Source organism: Schistocerca americana, chromosome 7 (assembly GCF_021461395.2).
Source record: "Schistocerca americana isolate TAMUIC-IGC-003095 chromosome 7, iqSchAmer2.1, whole genome shotgun sequence".
NCBI lineage: Eukaryota > Metazoa > Arthropoda > Insecta > Orthoptera > Acrididae > Schistocerca > Schistocerca americana.
Window position 1 is genome coordinate 63813412 of NC_060125.1, and position 7389 is coordinate 63820800.

A 7389-nucleotide genomic window follows, 5' to 3' on the forward strand; every position below is an offset into this window, starting at 1 on the left:
TTCCTTATCAACATCATTGTTACTAAGATGCAGCGTAATAAGCCATGCAATCATTGAATGAAAAAAGGCAGTGTTTGTTGGACTGTGTGAATGGAATCTACTCCTATGATGACATAGGATTATGTTGGTTTGACCAAGTGATAATACGTAAAATCCTTCTGGAATGTGTAAATTGAAATGTTGCTCATGTGATGCTTTTTATGTGGGTCAGACAGGAAGGAAAATCCTTACTTGTTTCAAAGAGCGTGTAACCCCTGGGAATAAAACAGCCGTTGGCGAACGTTTGAGGCATGCTGGTCAAGTGGTAGGGGATGTCAACGTGTCTGTTAAAATAGTGCATTATGTATCTAAAGGGTTACAACTTGACATATTGAAAGAATTAGCCACAAAAACTGTAGAAGCCCAATAAAATATTAAACAAGCAGGTTGAATTTCAATTTAATAGATTCTTTGCTGTGTTTAGAGATCAGTTATTATGGGTATGGCTTTTCTAGTCTCGCTGTTTAGGGGTGTTGCTTATTGGCTGATTAAGTGAATATAATTATATGTGAAGAGGTTAAAAAATCAGCCAACCAGTTACAAAACAAAGGTTTATGAGCCCTTGATCTAGGTTTTGATATTTCTAAAAATATCGTGCAGAAGGAGTAGGCCTTACTGCATCACATGACAGTACATTAGAATAGCTGAAGCCAAGCAGTTCTTGTCATATATAAAGTTGACAAAAATTAGTATATTCCAAGCTATAAGAGACAGCAGCCAGGAAATGAATGCTCACTGGTAAATCCTCACTGGTAAATGCCAGCATAAAATGATAACAGGAGTCACAGGATAAAATATTTGCATATGTTAAGCATACAAGGCCTCTGTCTCTGGTAGGGTGACTCCTGTAACTCCTGTTATCATTTTATGTTGGAAAGAGCCTCTGCCTGTGGACATTAACCAGTGAGCGTTCATTCTAAAGTACACTAAATGTAATCTGGCAGCTATCTAAAGCCATGGTTGGGGATAATTCTTGTTTTTGTCAACTTTATATATGACAAGAGCTGCTCAGATTCAGCTATTCTATCGCACCACCATGTGATGTAATGAGGCCCACTCCTTCTGAAGAAGATATTTTTCAAAATATCAAAACCTAGGTCAAGGGCTTATAAATCTTCATTTTGCAACTGGTTGGCTGATTTTTTTCAACCTCAATAGATTTACACAGTTGCTGATTCTCAGCCATGTTTAAGATTTTGATAATTGTATGACTCTGTGCTTCTGTGACCCAGTGTGTTGGTTACTTTCACCTATTTGTGTGGTTTCAGTAATTTCCTTGGCTTTAAATTTAGGTTCTTTTATTTCTATGCCAGATCTAATTACTGTCTTCTTTCCCCTCCCTATTCTCCCCTCCCCCCCCCCCCCCCCCCTCCTTCTAACCTCTGCTTGATAATGAGCTTAGGCTCGAAACTAGTCATCAAGTAATAAAGAAAATTAATATTGCAACTTAGGTGGTACTCTGTATTTTATTGCATAATTTTGTTAACCAAAGTAGTTGCTGATGTCCTGCCTTCAAGAAACAGGAAATTCATAAATTTCATAAATATGCATGTTTTCTTGCCTCCACTGACAATGTTACTTTTCTAAATACATGAGAGTAAGTCCGGTCAGCAACTTCAGATACACTATAGATGTCAAATGTCTTATCCACATTGTTTAAGAGCCCTGTGTCAATAGCTTGGTTGTAGCTATTTTTCAGAGAGGAATAGATACATATAAAGATTGGAGCCTATGAAATGTGTGATGGAGAAATATAAGCACAACTATACCTACCTCTGATGACTTGTCCACTGTTTCCACAGACAAGTGTCTTTTATGATTGATTGCCAATTGTCAAAAGAAACTTTTGTATTTAAATTGCTTGAAATGATCTAGAAATTGTAGACAAAGGGATTCATTTGACCTACTGGATGGATTAGTCACACCAATGGTTTCAGATGGAGCCCCTTCAAGCATAAGGCTTTTGAAGTTAACCATCAGAAAAATAAATGTTCCCGAGACAATTTGAATGTGTATTCAGTGTTTCCAAGTGCCCTCCTTTCCCTGGAGTCACACTGCCAGTCTGCTTTACTCCTTTTTGGGTAGCAATTTTTGCAGAATTCTGAACTGTTGTGAGTCCTATTTCATCTTGATTCCAAATGCAGTGTGGCGGTAAAGGGCCTAATTGCCACTGCTAATCTTTGAGCCCATTATAAAACATCTTGACATTACTTCTGCTAAAGCTAATTGCTTGATATAGGCTCATTTTCTTCAGTTTTACTATTGATAATGTTTCTGTATGTCTTTTCATAAATAAAGATGGCTTTTTCTTATTATTAGCAGTGGCATATTTATATGCAAGGACTCTGGCTCCCTTTGTTGCAAGTCCACATTGCATTTTTGAATGGTCTTTATGTACTCTGATAAACTTACTTCTTAATCATCATGAAGTATCTTTATGGTATCATACTTGATAGCAAAAGAATATCCCTCTCTGCCAAATTTTGTAAATGACTGAAAAATTTCAAATGACTGAAGTGAATCTGACATTGACAGGCTTCTCTGATAGAAATCTTCTCTCCTGGAATGCTGACAGCTTTCACAGTTTTATTCATGGCTTCTGCATCAACAGAAACCTTCTTTTTGCAAGTTTTACTTCTTGGTTCTTCTACCTTGAATCGCTGATCCAAGGTACGTGATGCATTTGTGATCAGAGGTACACGGTAGTGTAGTTTGCAATGGAAAACTGAAGTACTACTTTCAGGTTAGGTTTAAATTTGCAATATGTTTGTGAGTTTACTTATCATCATCAGACAGAATGAAGGAGAGTAGATGTTGTTTTCTTTAACCTTACCAAACTGTCATAAAAAAACTAAACACAAAAATTGTTACTTTTTGCTCTAGAAATCTTGCTCACACATTCAGTCTCTCAGCCCTGCAAAGGCAGGCTGGCAGAGCACTTAAGTGAGTAATGCATGAGTCACTTCAGCTATAACAACGTAGGTTGCAACATGCTCTATGGAACAAACAAGTGATCCAAGGTATGCTATGAGTTCAGACTCAGTCATTCCCAGAAAAGACTATCTAAAAGCTTTTCCTGTAGAACTGTTGCATGATTCTTTGGTATTGAAGGTCAATTAGTGCCAGCAATGATAAAGACCCATATCAAGAATATTTTCGGATTACCGAACACTGAATCTCCTCTTTGTAGGCCATAAGCAAATAGTTGAGGAAGATGCACCTTCTGTGATAGGAAGAAAAACAGACCAACAAGATTTTGTTGCAATGTGTGCAGTAAATTTGTGTGCTTGGAGCATGTCACAGCACACCTGTGCAATGAGTGCAGTGAAAATAGCAACAACCATGAATGATTTGCCCGAAACTGACAGTGAGGCTCTAAAGAATCATTTTTCTGAACTATTTTTCAGAAAGTAACTGTTGGTTAGTACGCTTTTATAAAAACAGTGATGAATCAGAATGGTTGTTAATTTAAGTGATTGCAGTAAATGTTCTAATTGCATTGAGGGTAAATTATGACTTAACACTATTTATTTATTTTTACAAATTGAATGCTTTACTTTTACTGTTCAGGCTCAAATGTATTATATTTCCTAACCATAATATTAAAAATGTTCATAAAACTGGTATAAAGTGACATGCAGACACACAGTCTGCACATGTGTGTTGGAGATAAAATGATCACATGTGTAGTGGAGGGCTAGTTCCTACAGTTCAGATGAAAACACTTAATACTGAATCCCACATATGCACATAATATGAGAGTGCTGAACACACAGTTCAATCATGTTGGCAGTAATTTCATGCCATCCAGCAGTTCTTAAGTCCATATGTTAGAGTAAAATCATAGAGCGGCACTACATTGGTCTTCAGGACATGTGAAACTGCAGTCATCCCTCCTATAAACAGGAAGCAGTTTAGTATTCACCTAAGTATACATCTGTGGTATTGTACTATTTAGTGCAGTGGAAACATTGAGATGAAGATGAGTTGTTTGTTATTTTGGTCACTCAGTATTTCTAAGATCAAAGTTTGATGACAAATATTGCTGGTTTCTGGTTGAAGATAGATCATAGCATTGTACATGTATTCAGATGTGTCACCAAAGATGTGCTGTGAGTTATTTGTTGGCTGTGTACATTAATGCAGCACATGTTTCTGAGTCATTTCTGATAAAAGCAAGTGTGATTTCTTGCATTCTTTTGCTAGTCAGGACTGCGAAGTACACCAGATGTGATGGAGAAGATTTTCTTAGAATTATGATGCAGTGTTTCACAGTAGGGCATTCGCAATTTGTCTATACATAACTGCATCTCTCTACAGCTAAAGGCACACAGTTAACATCATGACTGTATATGTTAGACGGGCATGACAGTGAACTATGTACACTCTCAAACCAAAGCAGAATTCATATTTTCTACCACAGTCACTCATCCTGGCAGAAGACAGAATGCAGTTTGTTACAATGAACTGTGAATGTCAGACATAATAAACATCAAATGACTTCAGTGGATTTCTAAATAATTTCTGATGAACACTGGAGTTAGTTGCATAATTGAGTCTTATATCACTATCAGTTATAAAGGTGTTTGTGCAGGAAAATGCAGGATATTAGTTCTTAAAAGATGTGTGTTCATTGTGGGTTGTGTGGTAGGGTACTAGTGGTTCTAGTGGTAAAAGTAGTTGTAGTACAATCATTCCATTAATTAAGCAGCAGGTCCAATCATGAGCTGTAGTTGGATTCATACTGTTGCTGTTGTGGTCTTCAGTCCAAAGACTGGTTTGATGCAGCTCTTCTTTTTACTTTCTACTGTGCGAGCCTCTTCACCTTTGAATAACTATTGCAACCTACACCTTTCCAAATCTGCTTAGTGTATTCATCTCTTGGTCTCCCTCAGTGATTTTTACTCCCCACACTTACCTCCAGTACTAAATTGGTGATACATTGATGTCTCAGAATGTGTTCTATTAACCAATCCCTTCTTTTGGTCACATTGTACCACAAATTTCTTGTTTCCTCAGTTCTATTTATTACTTCATCACTATTTACATGATTGACCCTTCTAATCTTTAACATTCTTCTGTAGCACCCCATTTCAAAAGCTTCTATTCTCTTTTTATCTAAACTGTTTATTGTCCATGTTTCACTTCCATACATGGTGAGACTCCAGACAAATACCTTGAGACATGACTTCGTAACACTTAAATGTATGTCTTATATTAACAAATTTCTCTTCTTCAGAAATGCTTTTCTTCCCATAGCCTTTCTATGTTTTATACCCTCTCCACTTTGGCCATCATCAGTTATTTTGCTACCCAAATGATTCCCAAAGTGTCACCTGATTTAATTTGAGTATGTTCCATTATCCTCATTTTGCTTTTGTTGACGTTCATCTTAATCCTCCTTTCAAGACACTGTCCATTCCATTCAACTGCTCTTTCAAGTCCTTTGCTGCCTCTGACAGAGTTACAATCTCATTGGCAAATCTCAAAGTTTTTATTCCTTCTTCCTGAACGTTAATTCCTACTCAAAATTTTTCTTTGGTTTCCTTCACTGTTTGTTCACTATACATATTGGATACCATCAGGGATAGACCACAGCCCTGCCTCACTCTCTTTTCAACCACCCCTTGCATGCCTCTCAATTCTTAAAAGTGCTCTCTGGTGTCTGTAAAAGTTATAAATAGCCTTTTTCTCCTTGTTTTCTTACCCCTACTACCTTCATAATTTCAAAGAGAGTATTCCAGTTAACATCGTCAAAAGCTTTTTCTGAGTCTACAAACGCTATAGATATAGATTTGCTTTTCTTTAACGTATCTTCTAAGATAAGTTGTAGGGTCAGTATTGCCTTGTGTGTACCTACATTACTCTGGTATACATACTGTTCTTCCACTAAGTCTGCTTCTATCAGTGTTTCCATTCTTCTGTAAAGAATTCATTTTAGTATTTTGTAGCCATGACTTACTAAACTGATAGTTGGTTGAATAAAATATTCTCGGGTTTCCAACCGTGTGAATTTCTTACAACTACACGACCTTTCGGCCAAGCACTCCTTGGCCATTGTCAAGTGGTATGACTGCCAGTGGGCTGTTGGTGTGCTCTTATACATGCTAGCTGCCAGATGTGATGTCACTGGTGCCCGTGACATTGCCATATATGGGCATGTTTTGAGTTGACGTTCGATGTGCCCTCTTCAACTGTGCAATCACTGGATCCCATGCAGTGCTGAGCTGCAAGCCACCGTTTCCATTCAGGGTGTTTGCGGTAATTTTTATTTCAATAGTTTCCTTTATTAAACTGTCCTAGAAGTTGTTAGTGCGAGCCATGACAGAGGTATCATCAAATTTTATGTGGTGACCATTTTCTAACGAATGCTCAGCTAATGTAGATTTGTCTGGATAGCGTAGGCGATAATACCTCTCATGTTCTTTCCTGCATTGTTCCACAGTGTGCACCAGTGACGTCACAGCCGGCAGCTAGCGTATATAAGGGCACACCAACAGCCCACTGGCAGTCATACCACTTGACAATGGCCAAGGAGTGCTTGGCCGAAAGCTCATGTAGTTTTAAGCAATTGACGCAGTCGGAAACCCGAGAACATTTTATTCAATGTTATTGCCACGAGACTCTGCATTCATACATGATAGATGGTTGTTTTTGCACCTGTCAGCAATTGCTTTCTTTGGGATTGGAATTATTGCATTCTTCTTGAAGTCTGAGGGTATTCCATCTGTCTCATACATCTTGCACTCCAGACGGAAGAGTTTTGTCGTGGCTGGCTCTCCCAAGGGCGCCAGTAGTTCTGATGGAATATTGCCTACTTCAGAGGCCTTCTTTTGACTTATATCTTTCAGAGTTCTTTCAAAGTCTTCTCACAGCATCATATCTCCCAATTCATCTTCATCTATGTCCACTTCACTTTCTATAATATTGCTTTCAAGTTCAGCTCCCTGGACATAGACCCTCTATATCTACTCCTATCTTTCAGCTTTCCCTTCTTTGCTTGGAACTGGTTCATCATCTGAACACTTGATATTCATACAGCTACTTCTCTTTTCCCCAAAGCCTCTTTAATTTTTCAATAGGTGGTATCTTCTAAATCCTTACATTTATCCTCTAGCTGGTACTGCTTAGCAATTGTGCACTTTCTATCTAATTTTTTTAAATGTTTCAATATTATGAGAAGGAAAGTTGCTACTCGCCATATAGCAAAGATGCTGAGTTGCAGATAGGCATAACAAGAGGTCTCACAATTATAACTTCTGGCCATTAAGGCCTTCGTTAACAATACACACACATACACCCACGCACATATCCTCACACAAACACAACTCACACATACGAGTCTTAATG